This window comes from Carcharodon carcharias, chromosome 36 (genome assembly GCF_017639515.1).
Source record: "Carcharodon carcharias isolate sCarCar2 chromosome 36, sCarCar2.pri, whole genome shotgun sequence".
NCBI lineage: Eukaryota > Metazoa > Chordata > Chondrichthyes > Lamniformes > Lamnidae > Carcharodon > Carcharodon carcharias.
The window spans coordinates 10,118,911-10,141,806 of NC_054502.1; the positions used below are offsets into that span (position 1 = coordinate 10,118,911).

Below are 22,896 nucleotides of genomic sequence, written 5' to 3' on the forward strand. Positions count from 1 at the left end.
CATCTACACACAATCTCACACATATCCTCATCTACACACATTCTCTCACACACCCTCATCTACACACATTCTCTCACACACCCTCATCTACACACACTCTCACACACCCCCTCATCTATATACACTCTCACACATACCCTCATCTACTCACACCCTCTTCTACACACACCCTCACAAATACCATCATCTACATACACTCTCACACACACACCCTCATCTACACACACTCTCACACGCACCATCATCTACATACACTCTCACACACACACCCTCATCTACACACACCCTCATCTACACACACCCTCATGTACAACACTCTCACACACACCCTCATCTACACAGCCTCATCTACACACACTCTCACACACACCCTCATCTACACACACTCTCACTCACACCCTCATCTACACACACTCCCCCACACTCCCTCATCTACACACACCCTCATCTACACACACACTCTCACACACACACTCATCTAAAGACACTCTCACACACAACCACATCTACACACTCTCATTTACACACATTCTCACACACACCCTCATCTACACACACTCTCACACACACCCTCATCTACACACACTCTCACACATACCCTCATACGCACGGACTCTCACACACACGTTCATCTACACACACTCTCACACACTCCATCATCTACACACACTCTCACACAATCCCTCATCTACACACACTCTCACACACTCCCTCATCTAAACACACCCTCATCTACACACACACTCTCACACACACCCTCATCTACACACACTCTCACACACACCCTCATCTACACACACTGTCACACATACCCTCATCTAAACACACTCTCACACACACCCTCATCTACACACACCTTCACACACACCCTCATCTACACACACCCTCATCTACACACACCCTCATGTACAACACTCTCACACACACCCTCATCTACACAGCCTCATCTACACACACTCTCACACACACCCTCATCTACACACACTCTCACTCACACCCTCATCTACACACACTCCCCCACACTCCCTCATCTACACACACCCTCATCTACACACACACTCTCACACACACACTCATCTAAAGACACTCTCACACACAACCACATCTACACACTCTCATTTACACACATTCTCACACACACCCTCATCTACACACACTCTCACACACACCCTCATCTACACACACTCTCATACATACCCTCATACGCACGGACTCTCACACACACGTTCATCTACACACACTCTCACACACTCCCTCATCTACACACACTCTCACACAATCCCTCATCTACACACACTCTCACACACTCCCTCATCTAAACACACCCTCATCTACACACACACTCTCACACACACCCTCATCTACACACACTCTCACACACACCCTCATCTACACCCACTGTCACACATACCCTCATCTAAACACACTCTCACACACACCCTCATCTACACACACCTTCACACACACCCTCATCTACACACACTCTCACACATACCCTCATCTAAACACTCTCTCACACACACCCTCAACTAAACACATTCTCACACTCATCCTCATCTACACACACCCTCATCTACACACACTCTCTAACACGCAACCATCTACACAAGATCTCACGCAAAATCTCACACACAACCTCATCTGCACACACTCTCACACACACCATCATCTAGACACACACACACAGACTCACACACACACCCTCATCTGCATACACTCTCACACACTCCCTCATCTACACACACTGACACACACACCCTCATCTACACATACTCTCACACAAACTCTCACACTCACCCTCATCTACACACACTCTCACCCACACCCTCATCTACACACACTCTCACACACACCGTCATCTACATACACTCTCACACATACACTTATCTACACCAACACACACACACACCCTCAAATACACACACTCTCACACTCACCCTCATCTACACACACCCTCATCTACACACACTCTCACACACAACCTCAACTAAACACACTCTCACACTCAAACTGATCTACACACACCCTCATCTACACACACTCTCACACACACCCTCATACGCACGGACTCTCACACACACGCTCATCTACACACACTCTCACACACTCCCTCATCTACACACACTCTCACACAATCCCTCATCTACACACACTCTCACACACTCCCTCATCTAAACACACCCTCATCTACACACACACTCTCACACACACCCTCATCTACACACACTCTCACACACACCCTCATCTACACACACTGTCACACATACCCTCATCTAAACACACTCTCACACACACCATCATCTACACACACCTTCACACACACCCTCAGCTACACACTCTCACACATACCCTCATCTAAACACTCTCTCACACACACCCTCAACTAAACACACTCTCACACTCACCCTCATCTACACACACCCTCATCTACACACACTCTCTAACACGCACCCATCTACACACAATCTCACGCAAAATCTCACACACAACCTCATCTGCACACACTCTCACACACACCATCATCTAGACACACACACACACACTCACACACACACCCTCATCTGCACACACTCTCACACACTCCCTCATCTACACACACTCTCACACATACACTTATCTACACCAACTCACACACACACCCTCAAATACACACACTCTCACACTCACCCTCATCTACACACACCCTCATCTACAAACACTCTCACACACAACCACAACTAAACACACTCTCACACTCAAACTGATCTACACACACCCTCATCTACACACACTCTCTCACACACACTCATCAACACACAATCTCATGCATACCCTCATCTACACACACATTCACATGTACCCTCATCTACACACACTCTTTCACTCACCCTCATCTACACACACATTCACACATACACACATCTACGCTCACTCTCACACACCCCCTCATCTACATACACTCTCACACATACCCACATCTACACACACTCTCACACACACGCTCATCTACACACACTCTCACACACACCCTCATCTACACACACCCTCATCTACACACACACTCTCACACACAGCCTCAACTACATACTCTCACATACACAACCTCATCTACACACAGCCTATCTGCACACACTCTCTCACACACACCCTGATCTACACACACCCTGATCTACACACACCCTCTCACACACACCCTCATCTACATACACTCTCACACACATCCTCTTCTACACACACACACACACACACACACACCCTCAACTGAACAGACTCTCACACACACGCTCACACACACCCTCATCTACACACAATCTCACACACAACCTCATCTACACACATTCTCACACACACTCTCACACACACCCTCATCTACACACACTCTCACACACACCCTCATCTACACACACTCTCACACTCACCCTCATCTACACACACTCTCACACACACCCTCATCTACATACATTCTGACACATATCCTCATCTACACACACTCTCACACATACCCTCATCTACACACACTCTCACACACACCCTCATCTACACACACTCTCACACTCTCCCTCATCTACACATACCCTCATCTACAAACAATCTCACACACACCCTCATCTACACACACTCTCACACACAACCGCATCTACATACACTCTCACACATACCCTCATCTACACACACTCTCACACACACCCTAATCTACTCATACTCTCACACACACACTCACACACACTGTCACACACACGCTCAACTACACACACTCTCAAACACACCATCACCTACATACACTCTCACACACACACCCTCATCTACATACACCTTCATCTACACACACCCTCATGTGCACACACCCTCATCTACACACACACACACCCTCTTCTACACACACACACACCTTCATCTACACACACTCTCACACACACACCATCATCTACACACACTCTCACACACACTCTCACACACACCCTCAACTTAACACAATCTCACACACCCTCTCACACACACACCCTCATCTACACACACTCTCACACACACCCTCATCTACACACACATTCACACATACCCTCATCTAAACACACTCTCACACACACCCTCATCTACAAACACTCACACACACTCTCACACATACCCTCATCTACACACACTCTCACACACACCCTCATCTACACACACTCTCTCACATACACCATCATCTACACACACTCTCACACACACTCTCACACACACCCTCAACTTAACACAATCTCACACACCCTCTCACACACACACCCTCATCTACACACACTCTCACACACACCCTCATCTACACATACCCTCATCTGCACACACTCTCTCACACACACCCTCATCTACATACAATCTCACACACATCCGTTTCTTCACACACTCTCACACACACCCTCATCTGCACACACACTCACACACAACCTCACACACACCCTTCTCTAAACACACTCTCAATCACAACCTCATCTACACACACTCTCACACACCCTCATCTACACACACTCTCACACCCACCATCACCTACACACACTCTCACAAACGGCCTTACCTACAACACTCTCACACACACCCTCACCTAAACACAATCTCACACTCACCCTCATCTACACACACTCTCACACACTCCCTCATCTACACAAACTCTCAAACACACCCTCATCCGCACACACTCCCACACACAACCAAATCTACACACACTCTCACACACACCCTCATCTACACACACTCTCACACACACCCTCATCTACACACACACCCTCATCTACACACACTCTCACCCACAGTCTCACACACACCCTTATCCACATACACTCTGACAAATACCCTCATCTACACACACTCTCACACACACCCTCATCTACATACATTCTCACACATACCCTCATCTACACACACTCTCACACACACCCTCAGCTACACACACTCTAAAACTCACCCTCATCTACACATACCCTCATCTACACACAATCTCACACATAGCCTCATCAAAACACATTCTCACACACACCCTCCTCTGCACACACTCTCACACACCCCCTCATCTACACACACTCTCACACACACCCTAATCTACTCATACTCTCACACACACACTCACACACACTGTCACACACACGCTCAACTACACACACTCTCACACACACCATCATCTACATACACTCTCACACACACACCCTCATCTACATACACCTTCATCTACACGAAACTTCATCTACACACACCCTCATCTGCACACACCCTCATCTACACACACCCTCATCTACACACACCCTCATCTACTCACACTCTCTCACACACACCCTCATCTACAGACACTCTCACACAAAATCTCACACACAACCTCATCTGCACACACTCTCACACAGACCCTTATCTACAGAGACACACACTCACTCACACACATACCCTCATCCACACACACACTCACACACACCCTCATCTACACACACACTCACACACACCCTCATGTATAAACACTCTCACACACACCCTCATCTACACACACTCTCACACACACCCTCATCTACACACACTCTCTCACACACACCATCATCTACACACACTCTCACACACACCCTCAACTTAACACAATCTCACACACCCTCTCACACACACACCCTCATCTACACACACTCTCACACACACCCTCATCTACATTCTCTCTCAAACACACCCTCATCTACACACACCCTCATCTACACACACTCTCACATACACACCCTCATCTACACATACCCTCATCTGCACACACTCTCTCACACACACCCTCATCTACATACAATCTCACACACATCCGTTTCTTCACACACTCTCACACTCACCCTCATCTGCACACACACTCACACACAACCTCACACACACCCTTCTCTAAACACACTCTCAATCACAACCTCATCTACACACACTCTCACACACCCTCATCTACACACACTCTCACACCCACCATCAACTACACACACTCTCACACACGGCCTTACCTACAACACTCTCACACACACCCTCACCTAAACACAATCTCACACTCACCCTCATCTACACACACTCTCTCACACACACCCTCATCTACAGACACTCTCACACAAAATCTCACACACAACCTCATCTGCACACACTCTCACACACACCCTTATCTACAGAGACACACACACACTCACACATATACCCTCATCTACACACACACTCACACACACCCTCATCTACACACACACTCACACACACCCTCATCTATTAACACTCTCACACACACCCTCATCTACACACACTCTCACACACACCCTTATCTACACACACACTCACACACACACCCTCATCTACTCACACTTTCACACACACTCTCATCTGCACACACTCTCTCACACACCCTCATCTACACACACACTGACCTACACACACTCTCACACACACCCTCATCTGCACACACTCTCACACACACCCTCTTATACATAGACTCTCACACACACCCTCATCTACACACACACTCTCACACACACCCTCATCTACACAAACTCTCACGCACACCCTCATCTACACATACACACCCTCATTTACACACACTCTCACAAATTCCCTCACCTACACATACTCTCACACAAAATCTCACACACACCCTTATCTACACACACACAAACACACCCTCAGCTACACACACAATCACACACACCCTCATCTATAAAGACTTCACACACACCCGCACACACACCCTCATCTACACACACACTCACACACACCCTCACCTACACACACCCTCATCTACACACACTCTCACACAAACACCCTCATCTACACACACTCTGACACACACCCTCATTTACACAAACTCTCACACATACACTCACACACACTCTCACACACACTCTCACACACACCCTCATCTACAAACACTCTCACACACACCCTTATCTACACACAGCCTCATCTACAGAAACTCTCACACACAGCCTCATCTACAAACACCCTCATCTACACACACCCTCAACTACACACACTCTCACACACACTCATCTACAAACAATCTCACACATACTCATCTACAAACACTCTCACACACACCCTCATCTGCACACACCCTCACACACACCCTCATCTGCACACACTCTCACACACATCCTCATCTGCACACACTCTCACACACACCCTCATCTGCACACACTCTCACACACATCCTCATCTGCACACACTCTCACACACACCCTCATCTGCACACACTCTCACACACACCCTCATCTGCACACACTTTCACACACACCCTCATCTACACACACTCTTATACACACCCTCATCCACACACACTCTCACACACACACTCATCTACGCACACTCTCACACAAACTCTCACAAACACCCTCAACTACACACACTCTCACACAAACCCTCATCAACACACACTCTCACACACTCTCTCTCACACAATCTCACACACACCCTCATCTACACACATTCTCACACACACCCTCATCTACACACACTCTCACACACAACCGCATCTACACACACTCTCACACACACCCTCATCTACACACACTCTCACACACACCCTCACACACATTCTGACAAACACCCTCCTCTACACACACTCTCACACATACCCTCGTCTACACACACTCTCACACACACCCTCATCCGCACACACTCACACACAGACACCCTCATCCGCACACACTCTCACACACACGCTCATCTACACACACTATCACACACACCCTAATCAACACACACTCTCACACACCCCCTCATCTACACACACTCTCACACACACTCTCACACACACTCTCATCTAAACACACCCTCCCAAACACCCTCACATACACCCTCACACATACCCTCACACACACCCTCATCAACACAAACTCTCACACACACCCTCATCCGCACACAATCTGACGCACACCCTCATCTACACACACTCTCACACACACCCATATCTTCACACATTCTCACACACTCTCTCACACACACCCTCATCTCCACACACACACACACACTCACACACACACCCTCATCTACACAAACACCAACATTCTCACAAAAACCCTCATCTAAACACACTCTCACACACACCCTCATCTACACACACACACACCCTCATCTAAACACAGTCTCACACACCCCATCATCTACACACACAGACACACACTCTCACACACACCCACATCTACACACTCTCACACACATCCTCATCAACACACACACACACCCTCTTCTACACACACACACACCTTCATCTACACACACTCTCACACACACACCATCATCTACACACACTCTCACACACACTCTCACACACACCCGCAACTTAACACAATCTCACACACCCTCTCACACACACACCCTCATCTACACACACTCTCACACACACCCTCATCTACACACACTCTCTCACACACACCATCATCTACACACACTCTCACACACACTCTCACACACACCCTCAACTTAACACAATCTCACACACCCTCTCACACAAACACCCTCATCTACACACACTCTCACACACACCCTCATCTACATTCTCTCTCAAACACACCCTCATCTACACACAGCCTCATCTACACACACTCTCACATACACACCCTCATCTACACATACCCTCATCTGCACACACTCTCTCACACACACCCTCATCTACATACAATCTCACACACATCCGTTTCTTCACACACTTTCACACACACCCTCATCTACACACACACTCACACACAACCTCACACACACCCTTCTCTAAACACACTCTCAAACACAACCACATCTACACACACTCTCACACACACCCTCATCTACACACACTCTCACACCCACCATCACCTACACACACTCTCACACACGGCTTTACCTACAACACTCTCACACACACCCTCACCTAAACACACTCTCACACTCAGCCTCATCTACACACACTCTCACACACTCCCTCATCTACACAAACTCTCAAACACAACCTCATCCGCACACACACTCACACACACCCTCATCTACACACACTCTCACACACACCCTCATTTACACACACTCTCACACACCCTCATCTACACACACTCTCACCCACAGTTTCACACACACCCTTATCCACACACACTCTGACAAATACCCTCATCTACACACACTCTCACACATACCCTCATCTGCATACATTCTCACACATACCCTCATCTACACATACTCTCACACACACCCTCAGCTACACACACACTCACACTCACCCTCATCTACACATACCCTCATCTACACACAATCTCACACATACCCTCATCAAAACACATTCTCACACACACCCTCCTCTGCACACACTCTCACACACACCCTCATCTACATACACTCTCACACATACCCTCATCTACACACACTCTCACACACACCCTAATCTACTCATACTCTCACACACACTCTCACACACACGCTCAACTACACACACTCTCACACACACCATCATCTACATACACTCTCACACACACATCCTCATCTACATACACCTTCATCTACACGAAACTTCATCTACACACACCCTCATGTGCACACACACTCATCTGCACACACCCTCATCTACACACACCCTCATCTACACACACCCTCATCTACACACACCCTCATCTACACACACCCTCATCTACACACACCCTCTCACACACACCCTCATCTACAGACTCTCTCACACAAAATCTCACACGCAACCTCATCTGCACACACTCTCACACACACCCTTATCTACAGAGACACACACACACTCACACACATACCCTCATCTACACACACACTCACACACACCCTCATCTACACACACACTCACACACACCCTCATCTATAAACACTCTCACACACACCCTCGTCTACACACAATCTCACACATACCCTCATCAAAACACATTCTCACACACACCCTCCTCTGCACACACTCTCACACACACCCTCATCTACATACACTCTCACACATACCCTCATCTACACACACTCTCACACACACCCTAATCTACTCATACTCTCACACACACTCTCACACACACGCTCAACTACACACACTCTCACACACACCATCATCTACATACACTCTCACACACACACCCTCATCTACATACACCTTCATCTACACGAAACTTCATCTACACACACCCTCATGTGCACACACACTCATCTGCACACACCCTCATCTACACACACCCTCATCTACACACACCCTCATCTACACACACCCTCATCTACACACACCCTCATCTACACACACTCTCTCACACACACCCTCATCTACAGACTCTCTCACACAAAATCTCACACACAACCTCATCTGCACACACTCTCACACACACCCTTATCTACAGAGACACACACACACTCACACACATACCCTCATCTACACACACACTCACACACACCCTCATCTACACACACACTCACACACACCCTCATCTATAAACACTCTCACACACACCCTCATCTACACACACTCTCACACACACCCTTATCTACACACACACTCACACACACACCCTCATCTACTAACACTCTCACACACACCCTCATCTACACACACACTCTCACACACACTCTCATCTGCACACACTCTCTCACACACCCTCATCTACACACACACTGACCTACACACACACTCACACACACCCTCATCTGCACACACTCTCACACACACCCTCTTATACATAGACTCTCACACACACCCTCATCTACACACTCTCACACACACCCTCATCAACACACACACACACCCTCTTCTACACACACACACCTTCATCTACACACACTCTCACACACACACCATCATCTACACACACTCTCACACACACTCTCACACACACCCTCAACTTAACACAATCTCACACACCCTCTCACACACACACCCTCATCTACACACACACACACACACACCCTCATCTACACACACAATCACACAGACCCTCATCTATAAAGACTTCGCACACACCCTCACACACACCCTCATCTACACACACACTCACACACACCGTCACCTACACACTCCCTCATCTACACACACTCTCACACAAACACCCTCATCTACACACACTCTCACACACACTCTCACACACACCCTCATCTACACACACTCTGACACACACCCTCATTTACACACACTCTCACACATACACTCACACACACTCTCACACACACTCTCACACACACCCTCATCTACAAACACTCTCACACACACACTTATCTACACACAGCCTCATCTACAGAAACTCTCACACACAGCCTCATCTACAAACACCCTCATCTACACACACCCTCATCTACACACACTCTCACAAACACTCATCTACAAACACTCTCACACACACCCTCATCTGCACACACCCTCACACACACCCTCATCTGCACACACTCTCACAAACACCCTCATCTAAATACACTCTCACAAACACCCTCATCTACACACACTCTCACACACACCCTCATCTACACAAACTCTCACACACATCCTCATCTACAAACACTGTCACACACGACCTCATCTACACAAACACTCTCACACACACCCTCATCTACACACACTCTCACACACACCCTCACACACAACTTCATCTACACACACTCTGACACACACCCTCATTTACACACACTCTCACACATACACTCACACACACTCTCATACACACTCTCACCCTCATCTACACACACTCTCACACACACCCTCATCTACACACAGCCTCATCTACACAAACTCTCACACACAGCCTCATCGACAAACACCCTCATCTACACACACCCTCATCTACACATACCCTCACACACACTCATCTACAAACAATCTCACACACACTCATCTACAAACACTCTCACACACACCCTCATCTGCACACACTCTCACACACACCCTCATCTGCACACACTCTCACACACACCCTCATCTGCACACACTCTCACAGACACGCTCATCTACACACACTCTCACACACACCCTCATCTACACACACTCTTATACACACCCTCATCCACACACACTCTCACACACACACTCATCTACGCACACTCTCACACAAACTCTCACAAACACCCTCAACTACACACACTCTCACACAAACCCTCATCAACACACACTCTCAGACACTCTCTCTCACACAATCTCACACACACCCTCATCTACACACATTCTCACACATACCCTCATCTACACACACTCTCACACTCACCCTCATCTACACACACTCTCACACACACCCTCACACACATTCTGACAAACACCCTCCTCTACACACACTCTCACACATACCCTCGTCTACACACACTCTCACACACACCCTCATCCGCACACACTCACACACGCACCCTCATCTGCACACACTCTCACAGACACGCTCATCTACACACACTCTCACACACACCCTCATCTACACACACTCTTATACACACCCTCATCCACATACACTCTCACACACACACTCATCTACGCACACTCTCACACAAACTCTCACAAACACCCTCAACTACACACACTCTCACACAAACCCTCATCAACACACACTCTCACATACTCTCTCTCACACAATCTCACACACACCCTCATCTACACACATTCTCACACATACCCTCATCTACACACACTCTCACACACACCCTCATCTACACACACTCTCACACACACCCTCACACACATTCTGACAAACACCCTCCTCTACACACACTCTCAAAAATACCCTCATCTACACACACTCTCACACACACCCTCATCCGCACACACTCACACACAGACACCCTCATCCGCACACACTCTCACACACAGACACCCTCATCCGCACACACTCTCACACACACGCTCATCTACACACACTATCACACACACTCTAACACACACTCTCATCTAAACACACCCTCCCACACACCCTCACATACACCCTCACACATACACTCACACACACCCTCATCGACACAAACTCTCACACACACCCTCATCCGCACACCATCTGACGCACACCCTCATCTACACACACTCTCACACACACCCATATCTTCACACATTCTCACACACTCTCTCACACACACCCTCATCTCCACACACACACACACACTCACACACACACCCTCATCAACACACACACACACATTCTGACAAAAGCCCTCATCTACACACACTCTCACACACACCCTCTTCTACACACACACACACCCTCATCTAAACACAGTCTCACACACACCATCATCTACACACACAGACACACACTCACACACACCCTCATCTACACACACACTCACACACACCCTCATCTACACACACACTCACACACACCCTCATCTATAAACACTCTCACACACACCCTCATCTGCACACACTATCTCACACACCCTCATCTACACACACACTCACACACACCCTCATCTACACACACACTCACACACACCCTCATCTATAAACACTCTCACACACACCCTCATCTACACACACTCTCACACACACCCTCATCTACACAAACACTCACACACACACCCTCATCTACTCACACTCTCACACACACCCTCATCTACACACACACTCTCACACACACTCTCATCTGCACACACTCTCTCACACACCCTCATCTACACACACACTGACCTACAAACACTCTCACACACACCCTCATCTGCAAACACTCTCACACACACCCTCTTATACATAGACTCTCAAACACACCCTCATCTACACACACAGTCTCACACACTCCCTCATCTACACAAACTCTCACGCACACCCTCATCTACACACACACTCACACACACACCCTCATCTACACACACTCTCACAAATTCGCTTATCTACACATACTCTCACACACACTCTCACACACACCCTCATCTACACACACTCTCACAAATTCGCTTATCTACACATACTCTCACACACACTCTCACACACACCCTCATCTACACACTCTCACACACACCCTCATCAACACACACACACACCCTCTTCTACACACACACACCTTCATCTACACACACTCTCACACACACACCATCATCTACACACACTCTCACACACACTCTCACACACACCCTCAACTTAACACAATCTCACACACCCTCTCACACACACACCCTCATCTACACACACTCTCACACACACCATCATCTACACACACTCTCACACTCAAATCCTCATCAACACACACTCCCAAACACACCCTCATCTACACAAACTCTCACACACATCCTCATCTACAAACACTGTCACACACGACCTCATCTACACAAACACTCTCACACACACCCTCATCTACACACACTCTCACACACACCCTCACACACAACTTCATCTACACACACTCTGACACACACCCTCATTTACACACACTCTCACACATACACTCACACACACTCTCATACACACTCTCACCCTCATCTACACACACTCTCACACACACCCTCATCTACACACAGCCTCATCTACACAAACTCTCACACACAGCCTCATCGACAAACACCCTCATCTACACACACCCTCATCTACACATACCCTCACACACACTCATCTACAAACAATCTCACACACACTCATCTACAAACACTCTCACACACACCCTCATCTGCACACACTCTCACACACACCCTCATCTGCACACACTCTCACACACACGCTCATCTACACACACTCTCACACACACCCTCATCTACACACACTCTTATACACACCCTCATCCACACACACTCTCTCACACACACTCATCTACGCACACTCTCACACAAACTCTCACAAACACCCTCAACTACACACACTCTCACACAAACCCTCATCAACACACACTCTCAGACACTCTCTCTCACACAATCTCACACACACCCTCATCTACACACATTCTCACACATACCCTCATCTACACACACTCTCACACTCACCCTCATCTACACACACTCTCACACACACCCTCACACACATTCTGACAAACACCCTCCTCTACACACACTCTCACACATACCCTCGTCTACACACACTCTCACACACACCCTCATCCGCACACACTCACACACGCACCCTCATCTGCACACACTCTCACAGACACGCTCATCTACACACACTCTCACACACACCCTCATCTACACACACTCTTATACACACCCTCATCCACATACACTCTCACACACACACTCATCTACGCACACTCTCACACAAACTCTCACAAACACCCTCAACTACACACACTCTCACACAAACCCTCATCAACACACACTCTCACATACTCTCTCTCACACAATCTCACACACACCCTCATCTACACACATTCTCACACATACCCTCATCTACACACACTCTCACACACACCCTCATCTACACACACTCTCACACACACCCTCACACACATTCTGACAAACACCCTCCTCTACACACACTCTCACACATACCCTCATCTACACACACTCTCACACACACCCTCATCCGCACACACTCACACACAGACACCCTCATCCGCACACACTCTCACACACACGCTCATCTACACACACTATCACACACACTCTAACACACACTCTCATCTAAACACACCCTCCCACACACCCTCACATACACCCTCACACATACACTCACACACACCCTCATCGACACAAACTCTCACACACACCCTCATCCGCACACCATCTGACGCACACCCTCATCTACACACACTCTCACACACACCCATATCTTCACACATTCTCACACACTCTCTCACACACACCCTCATCTCCACACACACACACACACTCACACACACACCCTCATCAACACACACACACACATTCTGACAAAAGCCCTCATCTACACACACTCTCACACACACCCTCTTCTACACACACACACACCCTCATCTAAACACAGTCTCACACACACCATCATCTACACACACAGACACACACTCACACACACCCTCATCTACACACACACTCACACACACCCTCATCTACACACACACTCACACACACCCTCATCTATAAACACTCTCACACACACCCTCATCTGCACACACTATCTCACACACCCTCATCTACACACACACTCACACACACCCTCATCTACACACACACTCACACACACCCTCATCTATAAACACTCTCACACACACCCTCATCTACACACACTCTCACACACACCCTCATCTACACACACTCTCACACACACCCTCATCTACACAAACACTCACACACACACCCTCATCTACTCACACTCTCACACACACCCTCATCTACACACACACTCTCACACACACTCTCATCTGCACACACTCTCTCACACACCCTCATCTACACACACACTGACCTACAAACACTCTCACACACACCCTCATCTGCAAACACTCTCACACACACCCTCTTATACATAGACTCTCAAACACACCCTCATCTACACACACAGTCTCACACACTCCCTCATCTACACAAACTCTCACGCACACCCTCATCTACACACACACTCACACACACACCCTCATCTACACACACTCTCACAAATTCGCTTATCTACACATACTCTCACACACACTCTCACACACACCCTCATCTACACACTCTCACACACACCCTCATCAACACACACACACACCCTCTTCTACACACACACACCTTCATCTACACACACTCTCACACACACACCATCATCTACACACACTCTCACACACACTCTCACACACACCCTCAACTTAACACAATCTCACACACCCTCTCACACACACACCCTCATCTACACACACTCTCACACACACCATCATCTACACACACTCTCACACTCAAATCCTCATCAACACACACTCCCAAACACACCCTCATCAACACACACTCTCACACACACCCTCATCTATACACACACTCACGCACACCCTCATCTACACACACTCTCACACACACTCTCATCTACACACACTCCCACACACACCCTCATCTACACACACTCTCACACACACCCTCATCTACACACACTCTCAGACACACTCTCATCTACACACACTCTCACACATACTCTGATCCACACACAGCGTCTTCCACACACACACTCACACACACTCACACTCACCCTCATCTACACACTCTCACACACACCCTCATCTACACACACTCTCACACACACCCTACCACACACTCTCACACGCAACCTCATCTACACACACTCTCAGACACACCCTCATCTACACACACTCTCTCACACACCCTCATCTAAACACACTCACACAAACCCTCATCTACACACACTCTCACACACACCCTCATCTACAAACATCTCACACACACCATCATCTACACACACCCTCAACGACACACATCCTCATCTACACACACTCTCACACACACCCTCATCTTCACACACCATCATCTACACACACCCTCATCTGCACACACTCTCATACACAACCTTATCTTCACACACTCTCACAAAATCTCTCACACACAACCTCATCTACACACAAACTCACACACAACCTCATCTACAAACACTCTCACACACTCTCTCACACAGACCCTCATCTATACACACACTCACACACACCCTCATCTATAAAGACTCTCACACACACCCTCACCTACACACACTCTCACACACATCCTCAACTTCACACAATCTCACACACCCTCTCACACACACACCCTCATCTAAACACACTCTCACACACACCCTCATCTACACACACTCTCACACACACATCCTCATCAACACACAATCCCACACACACCCTCATCAACACACACTCTCACACAGACCCTCATCTACACACACTCTCACACAGACCCCCATCTACACACACTCTCAGACATACTCTCATCGTACACATACTCTCACACTCACTCTGATCCACACACAGCGTCTTCCACACACACACTCACACACATTCACACTCACCATCATCTACATACTCTCACACACACCCTCATCATCACACACTCTCACACACACCCTATCACACACTCTCACATGCAACCTCATCTACACACACTCTCACACTCACCCTCATCTACACACACTCTCACACACACCCTCATCTATATACACTCAGACAAACCCTCATCTACACACACTCTCACACACACCTTCATCTACAAACATTCTCACACACACTCTCATCTACACACACTCTCACACATACTCTGATCCACACACAGCGTCTTCCACACATACACTCACACACACTCACACTCACCCTCATCTACACACTCTCACACACACCCTCATCTACACACACTCTCACACACACCCTCATCTACACACACCCTCAACGACACACACCCGCATCTACACACAATCTCACACACACCCTCATCTACGCACACCATCATCTACACACACCCTCATCTGCACACACACTCATACACAACCTTATCTTCACACACTCTCACACAATCTCTCACACACAACCTCATCTACACACAAACTCACACACAACCTCATCTACAAACACTCTCACTCACACACTCACACAGACCCTCATCTATACACACACTCACACACACCCTCATCTATAAACACTCTAACACACACCCTCACCTACACACACTCTCACACACACCCTCATCTAAACACACACTCACACACACCCACATCTACACACACACTCACACACACCCTCATCTACACACACTCTCACACACACCCTCAACTACACACACCCTCACCTACACACACACTCATCTACACATACTCTCACACAAACACCCTCATCTACACACACTCTCACACACACTCTCACACACACCCTCATCTACACACACTCTGACACACACCCTCATTTACACACACTCTCACACATACACTCACACACACTCTCACACGCAACCTCATCTACACACACTCTCAGACACACCCTCATCTACACACACCCTCAACGACACACACCCGCATCTACACACAATCTCACACACACCCTCATCTACGCACACCATCATCTACACACATCCTCATCTGCACACACACTCATACACTACCTTATCTTCACACACTCTCACACAATCTCTCACACACAACCTCATCTACACACAAACTCACACACAACCTCATCTACAAACACTCTCACACACTCTCTCACACAGACCCTCATCTATACATACACTCACACACACCCTCATCTATAAACACTCTAACACACACCCTCACCTACACACACTCTCACACACACCCTCAGCTAAACACACAATCACACAGACCCTCATCTATAAAGACTTCACACACACCCTCACACACTCCCTCATCTACACACACACTCACACACACCGTCACCTACACACTGCCTCATCTACACACACTCTCACACAAACACCCTCATCTACACACACTCTCACACACACCCTCACACACAACGTCATCTACACACACTCTGACACACACCCTCATTTACACACACTCTCACACACACTCATAACCCTCATCTACACACACTCTCACACACACCCTCATCTACACACAGCCTCATCTACACAAACTCTCATACACAGCCTCATCAACAAACACCCTCATCTACACACACCCTCATCTACACATACCCTCACACACACTCATCTACAAACAATCTCACACACACTCATCTACAAACACTCTCACATACACCCTCATCTGCACACACTCTCACACACACCCTCATCTGCACACACTCTCAAAGACACCCTCATCTACACACACACTCTCACACACACCCTCATCTACACACACTCTTATACACACCCTCATCCACACACACTCTCACACACACACTCATCTACACACACTCTCACACAAACTCTCACAAACACCCTCAACTACACACACTCTCACACAAACCCTCATCAACACACACTCTCACACACTCTCTCTCACACAATCTCACACCATCCTCATCTACACACATTCTCACACATACCCTCATCTACACACACTCTCACACACACCCTCATCTACACACACTCTCACACACAACCGCATCTACACACACACTCACACACACCCTCATCCGCACACACTCACACACAGACACCCTCATTCGCACACACTCTCACACACACGCTCATCTACACACACTATCACACACACCCTAATCAACACACACTCTCACACACCCCCTCATCTACACACACTCTCACACACACTCTCATCTAAACACACCCTCCTACACACCCTCACATACACCCTCACACATACCCTCACACACACCCTCATCTATACAAACTCTCACACACACCCTCATCCGCACACAATCTGACACACACCCTCATCTACACACACTCTCACACACACCCATATCTTCACACATTCCCACACACTCTCTCACACACACCCTCATCTACACACACACGCACACAAACACTCACACACACACCCTCATCTACACACACACCCACTTTCTCACAAACACCCTCATCTACACACACTCTCACATACACCCTCATCTACACACACACACCCTCATCTAAACACACACACACACACACACAGCCTCATCTAAACACAGTCTCACACACACCATCATCTACACACACAGACACACACTCTCACACACACCCTCATCTACACACTCTCACACACACCCTCATCAACACACACACACACCCTCTTCTACACACACACACACCTTCATCTACACACACTCTCACACACACACCATCATCTACACACACTCTCACACACACTCTCACACACACCCTCAACTTAACACAATCTCACACACCCTCTCACACACACACCCTCATCTACACACACACTCACACACACCCTCATCTACACACACTCTCTCACACACACCATCATCTACACACACTCTCACACACACTCTCACACACACCCTCAACTTAACACAATCTCACACACCCTCTCACACACACACCCTCATCTGCACACACTCTCACACACACCCTCATCTGCACACACTCTCAAAGGCACCCTCATCTACACACACACTCTCACACACACCCTCATCTACACACACTCTTATACACACCCTCATCCACACACACTCTCACACACACACTCATCTACACACACTCTCACACAAACTCTCACCAACACCCTCAACTACACACACTCTCACACAAACCCTCATCAACACACACTCTCACACACTCTCTCTCACACAATCTCACACCATCCTCATCTACACACATTCTCACACATACCCTCATCTACACACACTCTCACACACACCCTCATCTACACACACTCTCACACACAACCGCATCTACACACACACTCACACACACCCTCATCCGCACACACTCACACACAGACACCCTCATCCGCACACACTCTCACACACACGCTCATCTACGCACGCTATCACACACACCCTAATCAACACACACTCTCACACACCCCCTCATCTACACACACTCTCACACACACTCTCACACACACTCTCATCTAAACACACCCTCCTACACACCCTCACATACACCCTCACACATACCCTCACACACACCCTCATCTATACAAACTCTCACTCACACCCTCATCCGCACACAATCTGACACACACCCTCATCTACACACACTCTCACACACATCCATATCTTCACACATTCTCACACACTCTCTCACACACACCCTCATCTACACACACACGCACACACATACTCATACACACACCCTCATCTACACACACACACACTTTCTCACAAACACCCTCATCTACACACACTCTCACACACACCCTCATCTACACACACACACCCTCATCTAAACACACACACACACACACACCCTCATCTAAACACAGTCTCACACACACCATCATCTACACACACAGACAGACACTCTCACACACACCCTCATCTACACACTCTCACACACACCCTCATCAACACACACACACACCCTCTTCTACACACACACACACCTTCATCTACACACACTCTCACACACACACCATCATCTACACACACTCTCACACACACTCTCACACACACCCTCAACTTAACACAATCTCACACACCCTCTCACACACACACCCTCATCTACACACACTCTCACACACACCCTCATCTACACACACTCTCTCACACACACCATCATCTACACACACTCTCACACACACTCTCACACACACCCTCAACTTAACACAATCTCACACACCCTCTCACACACACACCCTCATCTGCACACACTCTCACACACACCCTCATCTGCACACACTCTCAAAGACACCCTCATCTACACACACACTCTCACACACACCATCATCTACACACACTCTCACACACACTCTCACACACACCCTCAACTTAACACAATCTCACACACCCTCTCACACACACACCCTCATCTACACAAACTCTCACACACACCCTCATCTACCCACACTCTCACACACAAATCCTCATCAACACACACTCCCAAACACACCCTCATCAACACACACTCTCACACACACCCTCATCTATACACACACTCACACACACCCTCATCTACACTCAGTCTCACACACACCCTCATCTACACACACTCCCACACACACCCTCATCTACACACACTCTCACACACACCCTCATCTACACACACTCTCAGACACACTCTCATCTACACACACTCTCACACATACTCTGATCCAAACACAGCGTCTTCCACACACACACTCACACACACTCACACTCACCGTCATCTACACACTCTCACACACACCCTCATCTACACACACTCTCACACACACCCTACCACACACTCTCACACGCAACCTCATCTACACACACTCTCTCACACACCCTCATCTAAACACACTCACACAAACCCTCATCTACACACACTCTCACACACACCCTCATCTACAAACGTTCTCACACACACCCTCATCTACACACACCCTCAACGACACACATCCTCATCTACACACACTCACACACACCCTCATCTTCACACACCATCATCTACACACACCCTCATCTGCACACACTCTCATACACAACCTTATCTTCACACACTCTCACAAAATCTCTCACACACAACCTCATCTACACACAAACTCACACACAACCTCATCTACAAACACTCTCACACACTCTCTCA

At 48.0% G+C, this 22,896-nt stretch overlaps 1 protein-coding gene across 1 annotated transcript in view; it reads right to left on the bottom strand.

Moving 5' to 3' along the window:
• The window catches only part of LOC121272881 (high affinity nerve growth factor receptor-like), a gene marked incomplete at its 5' end in the record, with an annotated part of 283,337 nt that overhangs the window by 124,284 nt on the left and 136,157 nt on the right, over window positions 1-22,896 (bottom strand). The window lies entirely within an intron of this gene.